This window comes from Siniperca chuatsi, linkage group LG11 (genome assembly GCF_020085105.1).
Source record: "Siniperca chuatsi isolate FFG_IHB_CAS linkage group LG11, ASM2008510v1, whole genome shotgun sequence".
Lineage (NCBI taxonomy): Eukaryota > Metazoa > Chordata > Actinopteri > Centrarchiformes > Sinipercidae > Siniperca > Siniperca chuatsi.
Window position 1 is genome coordinate 24647122 of NC_058052.1, and position 16319 is coordinate 24663440.

The 16319-nt window shown below is 38.8% G+C and overlaps 1 protein-coding gene and 1 long non-coding RNA gene across 2 annotated transcripts in view; one reads left to right on the top strand and one right to left on the bottom strand.

The window, feature by feature from the left end:
- Window positions 1–16319, top strand: part of LOC122884787 — a 272561-nt gene that overhangs the window by 133761 nt on the left and 122481 nt on the right. The gene's annotated exons all lie outside the window — the stretch shown is intronic.
- The window catches only part of cdh11 (cadherin 11, type 2, OB-cadherin (osteoblast)), a 90079-nt gene that overhangs the window by 40499 nt on the left and 33261 nt on the right, over window positions 1–16319 (bottom strand). Inside the window, exon 2 of the mRNA XM_044215134.1 lies at window positions 10336–10401. The gene's annotated coding sequence lies outside the window, so the exon portion shown is untranslated. The remainder of the gene's footprint in view (window positions 1–10335; window positions 10402–16319) is intronic.

A 16319-nucleotide genomic window follows, 5' to 3' on the forward strand; every position in this document is an offset into this window, starting at 1 on the left:
GGAAGAGATTATCTTGTAGCCAGTCATCTAGTCATTTTTATGCCTCTAACAGTTCTGTGACATGTGTATAAAGGTACAGTTTAGTGATGTCTTAGTTTGAGTCATTTTTTGAGGAAAATATTTTTTGCACTTCCTTGTAGTGGCAGCAAGCGGTTTTGTTTTACTCTAGCTGTGCTTTTTGGTTCTTGTTGTGTTGACAGACGGTGATATAGACAGATATACCTCTACTTCATTTGTAATATGATACCTCCTTTATACATCACTTAAGGTTTTTTACTGTGCATCAGTGTACTTTATTGTGATACAAATTAATTTGTTGCAGAATTACTTTTATTGGAGTAATGATTACAGTAACAGCATTACTACAATTTATAGAAATAAATTAGTAATGAGCAAATTTTCCAACATTGCTATTGGCTGAACAAAACAAGTTGTGGCATGTTATGTTAATTTGAAGAATGCTAAATAAACAAAACTGATAATGAAGAAGACAGTGTGCTAACAGCACACACAAACTTCCATTTGTTGCGTTCAGCTAACTAGCACCTAATTAACTCTGTCATTGTTGTTTGCGAAGTCTAATTCACACTTAGAGCAAATTATTCTGTTTAAAGTATTTTATTTTATAAGAGGATGTTATATATTGAGGATGTTAATCAAAATGAGCAAAACAAAAATACACATGTAAACTGAGTTGTGTGTATTTTTGTTTTGCTCATTTTGCTCATCCTCAATTACTGAGAATCACACTAATTTGTATGGAAATAATTTGTGCAATTTGTGCTACATTATGTGCAATCAGAACAAATCTTTCTGCTAATGAGACAGAGATGGCTTTTTAAAATAATTTGGCAACATGTTTTGTGCCTCTTAATGTATTCTAGGACCAGTGTTCTTTACTGTTTTATATCGCTGTGACCATTGTTCACCTTTAAAAAGACCACTGCCTTATAATTTCCTATCAAAGGACAGAGAGGTTGCAGCACAAAACCAGTATGTTCCACATGGAGAGAATGGTTATTGTCTTTGCATGGTTAAGCTGTTTCAAACTTACCATTCATCAGTCAACACATTTTCACAGAACTTAAATATTGAAATGAATTTTTGGCAACTTGTACTGTAACAGAAAGTAAAGGCCTCCTCCATTGTAGCAATCACAAAATGTAGACTGTTGCTAACATCCTCATTTTATAAAAAGCTCAGACAATGAATTTGGGAAAGAAAAATATGTTTTCAGTGCAGTGAAAAATAATGGAAACATAAGCAATGATAGTAATGGGGTAAATGTTTCAGCAGCGTGCATCACTCTGCTGTTCCTGATTTGGCCTTTAAATTCGTAAGGAAATCCTCTGGGCTGAAAACAAGTTGATGACCGAGCCAATCAGCTCTCTGTGTTCTTCCAAATGAGCAACTGAAATAGACAGTAAAACAACGGGCGAGCTGATGAGATACAGTTAAGCTTGAGGCAAAACAATGTAGCTCCAATTAGCCTGCTGACCGCTGTTTATTGGGTGTTGGCTTGAATGGGAATGTCCTGTTCATTGGCTTTAACTTTGTCCAATTGTCAGGAGTGAAAGGCCTAATAGTCACAGACGAACTTCACATTAGTGAGTTTGCAGTTAATTATGACGAGTAATCTCCAAAATGCCCAACACTAGAATTAAAAGTGTGGGAAAAAAAGAGGCAATGTTGTGTAAAGACCTTATGTTAGACCAACTATGTTAGAATTGACTTGTTATTGACTTAAATGGAAAGATTATGAATGTGGTGTTGGAGGGCATCCTTAATTAACCAGCACTTTAATTATCCCTCTCTATCTTTCTCTGTCTTTCTCTTTCTCCCATTCTGTCGTTTATATTGTCTGTTTCCTTTCTCCGGCTTTTTCTCTTTTTTTTTTCTCCCTATATGTCTCTCATCTTTTTTCCCTCTTTTTCCTCTTTTTTCCGTCACAGTCCAGTAGGATCCATCGTAGCAATTATAGCCTTGCATTACAGTGTTAGAATGACACTGTAATTACTGCGGAAGACTTTTAGAATATACTTAGGAATGGAAAATGAATATGGATAATCACATGGTACTGCGGAACATCAGTTTTTTTTTTTCATTCTGTATCCCATTTTACTTTTTATCTCTCTCTTTGAGAACATGGCTCATGATCCTCAGACGCAGCCAGACAGTTTCTTGCACTGCTTTCAAAAAGGTCCAAAATCAGTCATTCAGTCTCCTTCTTCTGTGCACACATCCACACATGGTTAATGAATGAAGTACTTCAAAAACAACTCATTGAGGACATCGACAGAGGTTCAGAGGTCAGTCACTTACACACTCTCCATCACAAGAGATTCATGACACTGTCACTGCACCTTTTAATTGGAGAGAGAGAGCTACAAAGACAGATGAGTACAACAGGAGACGCGCCAAGTCAAACACAAGAGAGAAAAATGGAATAGTCATTGGGAAAAGATGCTGCTCAATTGTAAGAATAGACACACACAAACACACACAATTCCTGGAATACAAATGGGGGAGGGAGGAAAGTTTGAGGAATTTATTCTATGGAAAAGTAAGTAAAACCATGCCTCTTGCTCACTCTGTCTTTCTCACTCCATTTCTGTGTGTTTGTGTGTGTGGTTTAGGTCTATAGCCCCTAAGGGAGGGACAGAAAGAGAGAGGTGGGGGGCAGGAAACGGTGGCGTCTGGAATTGATTTGAGGCTTAAGGAAAAATAAAATACTTCAGATTCTTAAAAGCTCGGGGAGCAGGGACAGATGACCACAAAGAAATTAAGAAAGGTAGGAGAGAAAGAGAGGGGCCACATAACCACAAGAAGGAAAAAAGAAGAAGAAAGGGGAATATAAAGCTAACCTATGAAGGATTTATACTTCTGCAATAAAGTCTGTGAGGTCGCCATAAGTACACTGTGGCCGAATCGTATGTGCACCTCTTCAAAAATGGGGTTCTACAGGCTACGTGGACGTGGTGAGAATTGTGATTCTTCTGCTTGGTCTAATTTGTATGTCTTTGTGTCCAGCGCTGGTATAGATTGTTGACAGAGAAAACAACATTTGATGACTGACTATAAGGACAGCCAGATGATTTTATATTCAAGGCATGAGATTGTTCTAAAATATCAGCCTCGGCACCAATTTTGCAGCAGTGCCAGTCAATGAATGAAGCCACACACAGGAATATAAATTAGTCACTTTGTTGTAGTTAGCTGCAGAGTAGCTACAGCAACATCACAATACAGAAGTATAATTCAGACGTAGTGTATTAATGAAGAAAAGAATGACCACAAAATCAAAGGGAAGATTGAGATAATAGATGAGAAGAAGAGGAACTGGAAAGTATAGCAACTACTATGTAGAACTGGAGTGACGGGAAGATGAAATTCACTTTAAAACCTGTTTCACACTACAGCTGTAAAACTGTTTATTTTCTATCCCATTTCAACAACACTGTAAGCATCCAACTTTGCACTGTGATCCCCACACATGTAGCAAATGTTTCTTGACAACAGGATCCAAACTGAGCTGAACCATTAACACTGCAAAAGTATAAAAACGTACATAAACTAATGAAATGACATGATATATGGTCATTCTGAAACATATATATATATTTAGAATTGTGAGGACACTAGGTCCTAAAAAGTCCTCATAAAGTCCATGTTAGAAGCTGAAGTGGCAGAGGAAAGATAAGAAACCCCCCTCCCCCTGTCCACCCTGTGAGCCACAACAAATGTCTTAAGGGGAAGAGGTCAGAGGTAAGAAGAATGAATGCAGTCAAAATTCCTTTAAACATAATCCAAAACAAATGCGTGCATGATGGGATTCTAATGGAAAAACTTAATAATCTGTTGAATGTGTTGCTTTGCCAGAAGCTTTCTGCTGTAAAACCTCCACTCTGGCAGACTTTTTAAATGACCTTACATTAGTAATTAAATCAACCTTCAGTTCAGCGTTTTTCATGTGTAAACTGTGAAAACTGTGAATCACTACGCTGCGCAGGACCAGTTAATGTGCTATTAACTGATCAGCAGGAATCTCGTTCATCTTATTAGCAAAGCTCGTTAAACCGACCACAACAATGATGGGCGCTGTTGTGTGTTATTGGCCCCATGCAACAGTTACACAGCTGCCAAACCGCCGCAGATGGAGAAGAAAGAGGCAGGTAAAAAGAATTTATGCCACAACAAACAAGTGAAATTATGAGGTAACAAATAATGGATGATGTTGACAGAGAAATGAAGAGATCAACTGAAATTGCGAGGCAGTAGGGGAAAGAGAGGACGAAAGAGAGCAACAGAGAGGGATCTGTGTCCAGCTGGGTTAGCCATGTGTGTTCATGCTTTAGCAAGCTCAGCAAGTCTGTTCCAACACGATGAATAGAGACTAAAGATATTAGAATATGAGACAGAAAGAGAGAGAGAGATATCAAAGGGAGGCTGAAAGGATAGGAGGTTGAAATCCTCTTTTTTCCCCATTCTTCCCCATAGAGAAATGAGAGAGTTAATCCTCAAGGGCTTACATTTGTTTTTTCTCTTTCTATCGCTCTGTATTTCAGTATCTCTGCCTTCTGACATTCTCTCTGCTCCCTCCTGATCTTTGCTTTTCCTCCCTCTCATTCTCTCTTTGGGTTTTTCTGCTCTCATACCACTGTTAATATCATCCATGTTTGCATCTCTTCTTTCTCCCCTCCACGATCCCCATCTTTCCCTCTCTCCCTCCTTGTCTCTCCACTCCATCCCTCAGATTCCTTGTAGGGTTTATGGGTTTATGATGCATGGTAATCTCACCGCAAACACATTTATCTGCTCATTCGTTATCTTCCCTTCCCTGTCTTTTTTTTTTCTCCCTGTTGCTCAACAGGGTTCTGAGCTGTGTGATGATGCTTAAAGGATATTTACATTTGATTTGTGCATATGGAACAGAGTGAAATGTATAAACAAAGGAACAGAACAGGGCAGAACAGACCAAAATGGAGCAATGAAAGGCAGAACAGAAAAGAGTAAAGAAGAGCTGAACAAGACGAAACAGAGCAGTGAATACAAATTCAGAGCACAACACCACAGATAAAGGCCAACGCAGAGCAGAGCAGAATTAAAATGAAATCCATGCAAGGCCTGCATGCAGGGATAAGGGGAAAAAAGTCTCATCTGATGTTTAAAAATCTGTGAGAAAAATAATCTTTTTATCTGTGGATCTGTCTCCCTATCTGTCTATCTATCTCATTTGTTCCACGTGTAATTGTTTATCTATGTTTAAAAAGCAATAAAAAAAAGCATCACATTTGGGTCGCAAACTATTGTTTTTCTAGTTCTCGTGGACCTCCAGTGCAGGTGGCTTTGTGGTGGTAGGCTTGGTTGATCAAGCCAAACCTGTAATCTCATATCGGAGGATAACTCCATTCTTGCGTCCTTTGAGCCCCCCCAAAAAGCAATTTCCCTCCATTCTGAAATACCATTTTTTCCTGATAGTAGATCCCTTAAGCTTCCAAATTAAACATCGTCACCTGATTTCATCACTCAGTGTTCCCAAAGCTTTGATGATTACATCATCACCTGTGTGGCTGTTTTATAAGCAAATATCTAGGACACATTTTTACACAAAAAAGCCCCAAAGCCCCTAAATAAGAATTTGTAGGTTCACCCTGTTTGCCGTATGAAACTCTGGTGTCAGGTATCTTCACTTTTCTGACCGCAGGAAGTGACAAAGTTTAAGAGAGAAATACAAACTATCAACAGCAGCTAATCACTTCTTCCAGAGAAAGCTTGATTACCAGGTCAGGTGTTTTGCCCTTTTTGGTTACTTACACTTACAATTAACACTATAGACCCGTAGGGTTGATACACGTGTTTTCTGGCATGGCATTTCAAATTCCTGGGTATTGAAGTTCATATTTTTTAGCTGCCATTTGCCAATCTCTGAAGGTGCCTAGGGCATAAAAAGGCATTAAATTCTTCAAGTTTTAATTTAATGCCAGTGTTAGCTCTGTCAGAGGAAGGATTTCAAATTGCCAGATATTTTATGAAATGAGACTACAATTATGCCATTTTGTAAGTGTCAAACCACACAATAGTTTCATCATTGCTCACTTACAGACAACTGTGCCATCCAGCAAAAAAAAAAAAAAAACTAGAAAAAAAACTCTCACTTTGGATTTTGTGTGCACTTGAAAATTATCTAAAGCTGAAAGTCTATCTCCAAAACTTATGATGTAATGTACTTCACATTCATTTTTAGGCAGTAAGCTGATTTTCTTAGTCAGAATGACGAAAGGATGAGTGCAAGAGTAGTATAAGCTTAAACCACTGCATTGCAAATATTACAAAAGACATCCAAAGAAGAGGTTGAACACATCAAAGCCACAGTCGGTGTCCAGACAGCATTTGCAGTGACATGCTTCTGTTACCCTCCAATGATGAAGTGATGGCCGCATGAGCAAGCAAGAGAAGGCAGTCATTTTATCCTTGAAGGTTCCATTAAAGGATTGATGTTTCAAAGATGCCTGATATGTTCCTTATTGCCATTTTCTGATGATTCATCCTCGCATCTGCCATCATCACCAACAGCTAAGCCTGTCTGCAGTTTAAAATCAGCCTTTTTGTCATTCTTAAGTGGCCACACAATCAACAGGTAATAATGAGCCTCCAGAGCTGATGAATCACACCCACTGCCAGTTTTTATTGCACTCCCGCCTCACAGCATCCTCAAGTAAACAAACACACAAACTCCAACCTGTGATATCCCAGTAAGACAGCGTCAGATGATGGATGGGGATGGGAGCAGCTAGGATATGGAAAACAAGCAAAATCTGTAATTGAGTTATGAAAAGGTCTATCATACCCAAGTAGGTGGTCAGAATAATCTGTCTGATTTGTGTGTGTCCTGAAGAGAAGAGGTGGGCCGGTTGTTTTTTTTTAATTTAGTTTTTATCTGCTTGTTTTTGAACTCCTGATGTGTATATTTAGTTACTACCAGCTTCAAAAAGAAACAACCTTGAACTAGTCAAAGAGGTCAGGAAGTTTTTTGGGGGTACTTCCTGGCATCCCAAATTGTCACTGTTGCAGCTCAGTGGACCTCTGGAATAATTTAATCACATAGCAGCTGTTTGTGTTTGTGAGAGTGGGTGGGAAAGGGCAGTGTCTTTAAAACTCTCCCCAGGTTTTCCAGAGTATTTTATTGATGCATGCTTTTCTATATCTAGCTCTCAATCAGTCAGACTGCTGGTTAATCAATACTGGTAGAGAGCATTAAAACTGTGTTTGTGTAAATCCCTGGAAAGGGAATCTTCTCTCTAATTCCTGCTCCTTATCTATCCTCCCAGACACCCATCAGTGTCACATTTTTAAAGATATACGAGCCTGATAGTTAACATTTTAACAGCATTTTCCTACTCTACACTCCCGAGAAAGGCTTATCAGTGCTATGTTGCACCCTCCACTGACTGTATGTGTTAATACTGTAGAAACAGGAAACTGCTGCACTTTGCATTTTCTGCTTGTTGTGTTAACATTAACTACTGCACCCAAGTTTGTCATGTTTTGCAAATGTCAGACATTTTTCTGTAGGTTAAAGAAATTATTTCTAACCGCCAGTGTGGCATTAAACAGAGCTTGAACTTCAACTGGTTTCCTTTATAGACAATACATAAATACTTTCGTTCAAACACATTTTTAACCTATTTTGACAACAAAGGCTTCCATAAAATGATCAATGTTTCAAATATGCCTGATATCTAGCTCCTTGCCCTTTTTTGATGATGATAATCATGCATCTGTGTGCACATCTATATGCATGTTGAAATCAGATCTGAAAAATCACATCCACTGCCAGATTCTACTGTGCTCCAGACTTGGAACAGTTACAAACAAATGCAAAAGCAATAAGGCACAAATGCTGAGAGGAGTAATCGTGACCTGATTGACCCACTTTTTGAGGCACAAGTGTCTTAATAGATCAGATCATTAGTAGATCAGAATGCTGCAGCTGGGGGAGGGCGGTACACCATCACCGGTGTCACGTTCTGCCACGAAATGGATTTTGCAATACCGTCATTACCGTGATTATTTATATTAAGCTAAAACATTATGTGCTTTACTGTGGCTACGATTACATGCAGGCGTTCACATGTTCCGCGACTAATGTGGATTGCATCTATTGTAACGCTATACCATATGCGTTACATGCTGGAGTATATAATATTGAGGGACAATCAAGAGAAATTGTGTGAGCCTCATCTGAAGCCAATTAAATAACCAGAGTAGTGGATTGGATGTGAGAAACGTTTTTTTCACATTGCTTTTTGTGGAACTTAATACTGCAACGTAAGCTCAGCATGCTTTGATGTTAACCTACACGAAAGCCCCTTCTGCTCTGTGATCCTCGCCAGTATGTGTGTCTGTTGCTGCCATATGTAAATTTACTTGAAAGACATGCCCTGTGGTACACTGACTATTATAACGTTACTCATATAATGTACTGTTTCTGCCAAATAAATGCTGCTGAGATGCCTAAACCTACCCTTTGTCTAACTCTGAGAATGAATCAAATTACATTTACTAATTAACCGACATCATGGGGCAGGCTACTCCTCCCAAAACACACATAGGCCCATACCTCATTTTCATTCTTATTTGGAGGCAATAAACAAATCCATTTTTTAAAATAATTTCTTCATTCTTAATATATTTTCCCTTACACTGCTAATAAAGTAAAAAGAGGTCGAATCGTGTATGAGTTGAGTATCCCTTTTAGCTTTTTAGCTTCCCATTACTACTGTGATGACAAGTGTGTGTCTTACTGAACCTGGAGTTGGTGTGCTGAGGATTGAGTAGCTAAATTTTCAGCTCTACCGCCAGACAAGTTTAATTCTACCAAGCCTAAAGCCTTTGGCTGAGGCAAAACTCTGTGGTTGAACTGCCTGTAAGTATCATAAAAACACAACAAGCAAAGAGAGAGAATGGGTGCTTATCCTGATGTCCTCCTGCTGTCTCTGTGTGTGAAACTGGTATAGACTAAAATAACTGAGAAACATAGCCCACGGCTGCCACATGCATGCACGTACAGCTACTTAAAAACACGCAGGACAATACATGTTTCTTTCTTTAAGCAGCAATATGCCAAAAGGAGAAGGCACTAATCTAAGAGAGAGAGACAGAGAGGTGGATATACACAGTAAGTGACAGAAACAGAGAGAGAGGGAGCTGATGTGACCTGAGACTGGTTCAGATAAGCACTTTTGTTCCTTTTTCCTCTTTTTCTACAAAGCTAAGACACACACACATACATAGCACGGTGACAGAGGAGGTCATGTGGATGAATGCCTCCTATTATGGGATTTGTGTTCAGATCCCCATTTGGAGGTCAAAAGGTTAAACATCCAATCAGCACACAGCATAGCTAAACCCTTTGAAACCAAGAATCATGATAAGTTACAAGTGAAATCAATAGATGTCAATGAGGACACATTTCAGACAGCCACAAAGTTTAATCCAGGCAAAACCAGATGGAGAAAGAGCTTAAGTCTTCATTTATGTCTGACATTTATGAGTTTTTAAAGGACAACATTTAAGCCTCCAATAACTGATACTTTACTTTTCTTTCAGACCTATAAATATTCAATGATTTGTTTTTTTTTTTACTGTGGTTCCTGTCTGTCCTACTGTTTGTGAGTCTTTCTACCTATTTGTCTTTTTCCAGTTCCCAGCCTACACTTGAAGGATTAGAATGTGCTGTTCTGAAATCGGCTCGTCAGCCTGCCAGCCACTGATAAGCATACTCAGGATCGATTAGATCTGCCTTTAATCTATTCAACTTTTTCCAGGCGAATGGAAAAATGCTTAGTATGGGAGATGTGAGGTGTGCGATACGGTGACTTTGGGTACACGAGCCCAGAGGGCAAATGCATTGTAAGCCACATTTTCAGGCATGAGATCATATTAAATATGCATTTTTACAAGTCCTCTTTAACAAGCTGCTGTAGGCAGAGACAAGCTAAACAATTCAGAATAATTTTCTATTAACTTTGAAGGACAGAGATCATTACTGAGAGAGACAAAGGCAAAAACAGGAAAATGTCTTTATAAAGAAGGAAAGGAAAGACAACACAAACAGATATAATAATATAATGAAAACACACAAGAAAATTGGAGATAAAGCTCTCAGAAAACAGTGTGCTTTCACTCATCTCTCTCAGTTGCTCTCTATCTCTCTGAAAGAGAGGGAGCCACCTTAACAGAATGCTAAACAGGCCAGTGGGGTCTGATGTGTCAATGCCAATTCACAGGCCTTTTGGTTCCACCCACACATAGGAAAAAAATGGCAGAACGCACCTTTAGCTCATTACTGGTGTCGGATATGTTGAGGGTTTTCTCGTCTGCGCGATGACACAGATCAGCCTGAGAGAAAGAGGAGAGGCAGAGAGTGAATTTAGAATAATCACATGTAAGAAATACTGTTTATTGAAGAGGAAAGGGTTCAAAGACATTTTATATTATGTGATTAGGATGTAATTAGATATTGTATGTGCTAATTGAATGTACTGTGTATCTCATTATGTTGTGCATGTAATTATGCAGTGGATAGAGTAAGCGTAGAGATGTGTGGCTTGTTTATGTCAGAATATTTCTAAAAAGAAAAACCGGAAACAAACAAATACAAAGTGAGGGGTCTGACTTGTAGAAATAAAATAAGATTTTTGAGAGAGAACATAACTCAAATGCAACTTCACAAACAAACCTCTTGTAACCTTTAAATACACATAAAGCTGTCAGATACTTTTTCTAATCCTCTTTTCTTAAGCTCTGATAATGAGTTTTACGTTTAAAAATGTTTTCAAGCCATTAAATAACTACATCACATCAACAAAGACAGTGGCAGGCTGACAGCGTTCCAGCAGTGAGAGTCTAGAGATTTGAGATTTTCAAACTGTTCATATTGCCCTCGCTGTCTTCCCAAATTTATCGCATTTCTCTCATAGTAAAACAACTGCACTGTAGTAATGCATGAGTGGAGTGAGTAAAATATAAATAAAATATATTTAATTAAAATGTGTTGACTTAGCTAGTACTGTTCTAAAATTCACCAAGCCACTTCCTGGATGTACAGTGCACCAGCCTGCAGTTAGTGTATGCTTGTTAAGACTTTTACCATACAGCCTGATGTATGAGTAGTAGTAGTGGTGTAATGAAAGTCATGGACAACTATCAAACTTTCAAAAAAAGGATGAGTTTGAACTCAGCCAGTCTCTCTTCCTTTAGCGATTTATTTCAGTCCAAGGTGTCCTGACAAACGTCAGATGTGGCAAAGGAAACCTCACAACACAAATCAGAGTGGCATCCGTTCTTTGCTCTCACCTCGTCTATTATTTTCATATATCAGGACATTTATTGTGTTGCTGCTTACAGGGCACACAGTGGGACTTCAAATGTGAGTAGAGGTAAAAATATGTTCAAGGACACTTCAGCATGACCCTTTATTTATGGGACTCTAACCGCAACGCCAACCTGCCACCTCCAAACATTACAAAGAAATCTCAGCTTTAAATAATCAGTTGCTATTACATAATGGTCAGTCCATTGCTGCTATGATAGTGTAAAAACAATAGATGTTTGTACCACAAAGAAAATGTCACAAAATGAGTATGTGCAGCAGTATGTCACAGTAATAAAGACTTGTGTTAAGTGTCTGGAGCAGCACATGCATTCTGCACTGATTGAAAGTGAGTTAACTGCAATGTTTCTTTCAAAGTCTGGGTCAGGGCACAAAGACAGGACGATTAAAGCTTAGAATTGGTCACAAATGGTTTTGAGGAAATTTGTAATAGAAGCCACTGCCTTTATGTTTCCATTGCATTCCCAAATCACCTGAGGTGTTATCTGGGCAGGGAAATGAACATGACATGCTCTCGCCTCCATCAGTAACTACCAGTGAGAAGCCCTTGAGCAAGCTACTTAACCCTAGCCTGTCCCAGTGGAGCGGCTCAGGGCCTGTGGTGGTGCTGAGTGGTTGTACAGAGCAGCTCCCCTGTGAGAGCGTGAAGCAGGGCGTTACTGAAAATGAAAATTTATAGTTTGTAGTCTAGCAACACAACATTTTCTAAAAGAATGTGTTCCTTTCCATTTAGTAATTATGTGGGTGTGATGGTACATGAGTGAAGAGATGAGGAAAAATACTATTTTATAATATCGTAATGGCTAAATATCAAAAGGCCATAAACTGCCTTTATCTTCAGTGCCACATTTCTTTTATCCACATCTTTATAAATGTGCAGTGAGAGATCACACAGCTCCGAGGACCGAGACTCTGTGATAATTAACCTCCCCTCAATTTTTTGCAGGAACTAAAGATCAGCACTTTAGTGGAAGTAGCTTTAGTGGAAAAGACTTTTGCATTTTTACAGCTTAAAATTTTGAGATCTTTAACATTATTGGACATGAGACATCAAGACAAAACCTCAGTGCCTTGAAAAGTGCTGTTGTTCTCAGTGAAAGCAGTTTACTTTATACTTTACTATTATATTACTCTACACATGGTGAATTCATATATGTTGTGTTTAATTAGTTTCGACCCTATTGAATTTTTTGTGGGAAATTATGTTTGTACACACATTTTGCTCTGTTCTATGCAAACAAGATGTCATCAGACTACAGTACTCAATAAGTTGCTCAAAAACTTGTTGTAATAATTACTGCTAATGCAAATCAAGATTTTGAGTGATAGATAAGATAACTTTATTGTCTGTCACAAAGTAACAGAAATTTTCCTTGACAAGGCTAAAAAAAAAACATGTACATGTACATTTAAAACACAAACACACACACACACACACACACACATACGTAGAATAGTGTCGTGTTCCCCTATTTTTTCCCCTAAAATATCAAATTAATAAGAAGAATGGATTAACTTGTGTGTGTTACAAGAAAGTGACATCAGCAGTGCAATCAATTTTACAGCACCATCAACATCATCTGGGTTTTCATCATAACTCTGATAAGTGTCATGAACACCTTCATCAGCAGAGCATTATAACAAATCATTATTATTCAGTGTTGGTAATATCCCTCCAGTATAACACCAATCATCAACATCATGCTATCATTATTGTCATGTAGAAGATTGGCCTGCTTTGTATGCAGAAAACACTGGCTCCTTTCACCTTGTTGAAGAATAAAAAACGGATTTTCATCAGAGTATCTGTAGCAACACGTGCTGCTGACACAGTACATGTATTTAATAGCAACAATGCACTGCGCTGTCCGCAACTACACCATAGATGTTTTAAAAATGAGGCATGCTTTTTGAAGCCCTGCGCTAATCATTATTGTGTGATATGAGCAATGTCGCTGGGGAATTATACCAATCACTATTGTGCTATTGTTATTATCATTCTGCAGCTAAATCTGCCTGCTTTGTATGCTAGGACGATTGAGCTCATTCTAACCAGAATATGACAGCTTGTTATGTGAGGGAAAATGGATTTCACCACGTTGTAGTATTGCAAGGGACCCTGAGACAATACTGTCAATACTATAAAGCTCTGTCTGAATTGGGTCTTGCGTGAAATGTGTAATGAATGAATGAATAAAGGCCTATTGATTGGTAGTCTACTGCCAACAGCTCTGTTGCATACATGTTTCACTGTATGCACACAGGCTTCCAGAAAGTAATAATATTTTGTATTGATTTATTTTGACGAATTGCACTCATATCTGACGAGGGATTTTCCTCACGATAAACATGGTGAGAACCTACAGATCAAATGTTTTGTTTCAGCAATCAATAACAATCAAGATAAAAAAACATTTGAAAGATATTATGATGTATGACTACACTCCAACATAGCCCTGGGCGTACAGATTGTTGTTTTGGCTGCAGCATGCTTCCCTAATAGGACTGGTCAATGCGCCAGACTATGTTATCATCTGGATCTATATATTGAAAGCACTGCACATCCCTGCTATCTTCTACTCACTTACACTGCACAACAAGCACCCAGAGGCAAAAAACACCAGCACTTAGTGCTCAGCTTTCATTTCGTAATGCAAGAAATTGGATATATCTGTTATATTGTGATACGTTGTTGTATGAGTTCTGTTCTCTTTTGTTCAACGAAAGAAAAAAAGCAGGTATGATGTGATATTGGCTGCAGCTGCCAGGAACAAGGTAATTTAAGGATACAAACGGTCATCATCTCTCAGCTTAGCTACCCATCATTGCAGAAAGTAATCAGAAATGAACCTTCTTTTTTTAACTTTTTGGACCAGTGCAAAAAAAGGCATGCAGACCTGCTCCAACGCACACACACACACACACGCACACACACACCTCATGTACATGTGCAAATAGACAGCTTGAAATCCAGCTCTTAGTGATGTGCCTGTCATTAGCTAAAAGGCCTGAAGCTGGAGTGAGACCAGAATAATTATTCTGATTATAGTCCTCTAGCTGAGCTCTATCCAAACACATTACACTCTCTCGGATTAAAATCTGGTGTTTCATCTAGTTTCTAAATCAAGATGCTAGGATTTATCCCATGATAGCAGCCAATTGGAATCTCATCATTACCACGAAAACTGGAGGAAAGCCAAGTTTTATGCAGTACTATAAAGGCTAACAGCAATAGTTTTTTTTGTTGGGTCTCTGTGAATGATATTATAAAGAGTGCGGTCTAGACGTGCTCTATAGGAAAAGTGCAATGAGATAACTTGTGTTATGAATTGGCTGTTAAATCAAATTGAATTGAATTTGTCTGGACTGGAGATAAAAGTTGAAGTAATTTTTTACTCCTCACACAGCTACTGCTCTCTGGCTTTATAGGGCAGGATAACAGATGACCTTTACATTGGGAAACTTTGCTACATCCGAGGGCCCTGAAGTCATTCCTGACCCAGAGTTTAAGAACCATTCTGGCTTCTGCAGACCTTCTTGACAATAATGGATGGTTATTGGGAGGCGCTTGTCATTCAGGACTGTCCTCTTCAGCACTAACTGACCACAGCAGTTGAATATGCACCATTGAAAATAACCTTTTTAAAATGAGAACTTTTTGTGTGGCTCCTTTTAACAGATGAAGGGTGACTGCAGCTTGCTATAATACCATGTGCTACAAAAATATAATTTATAAATCATATGAAAGCCTGAAGCACCAGCATGAAACACCCATGATATGTAATCATAATATCTCATGTCACCGAATGGGTGTTTATGTGAGAAAGTGATTATATGCATGAAAATGAGAGTGAATATGGGCTTGTAACTGTGAGCATGTGTTCATGAGTTTGATGCTCTCAGTACGACTGCGGTGAAATGATGCAAGCAGAATGTGATGGCGGCTTTGAGGATCAGCACAGTGGGCGCAGCTGGTAGCTGCACACACATACACACACACATATTGGCTGGCAGGGACTGGTGGATCCCAGCTGTGTCAGTATTATCCATGTGCCAGTATGCATTCACAGGTGCATGGGCACATAGACAAACACACACAAGCACATTTCATTGTATGAGTGTATACAAGCTGTTGAAGTACTAGTCCGTGCACATGTGCACCTGTACACACACATTGTTGCTTAAGTTGCCTGCATGATTTCCACACGCACAATCACATTGGCAAGCATTGTGGAAAAAAGTGGCAACTTCAGCATGGACCAAACAATGGGTCAGGAATTTCTGAGACCTGTCTAAATTTGGCACCAGTCTGTAAAAGAATCACCTGTATTTAACTATGTGACTCTTCTTTATATACACTCTTTAATTTCTTAATCTTATTTTTGGTGCACAATTCCTTTCATATATTTTATCTTCAGGCAAGCATCCTCCTCTAACTATCCTCCTCCTCCTCCTCTTCCTCTCACCTCCTTTCTGACTCATTGCTGTGTCTAAAATAAAATGCTACACAGGAGATGCAGGTGCAAGTGGCGGGCAGTTATTTTACAGGGGATTGGCTGGTAACTATAGACCTATTTTTTATCTTTGAGCTCAGACGTCCTGCTCCCACAATAGTGCTACTCCTACAACACTTGCTCTAGACAGCTGTGTATTTTTCCACTTTCTCATCTGAAAATATAAGCCTGCTTCTCTGTCAGATGCTCTCAAATAGCTCTATGTGGTTAGATAAGCCTGAAAGATAAAAGTCAGTATGATCCCCCCCTCCCCATTTTCAGTGGCTAGCAATAACTTTCTGTCTACGCTGTAGTTTTCAGTTTCTTTATTTTATATTGAAATAGACTTGCTTCAAATCATGGAAAGACAAATAACTGTGTGAAATACACCATAAAAATGTTACTTTAAGCCTGACAATAACTTGTGACTG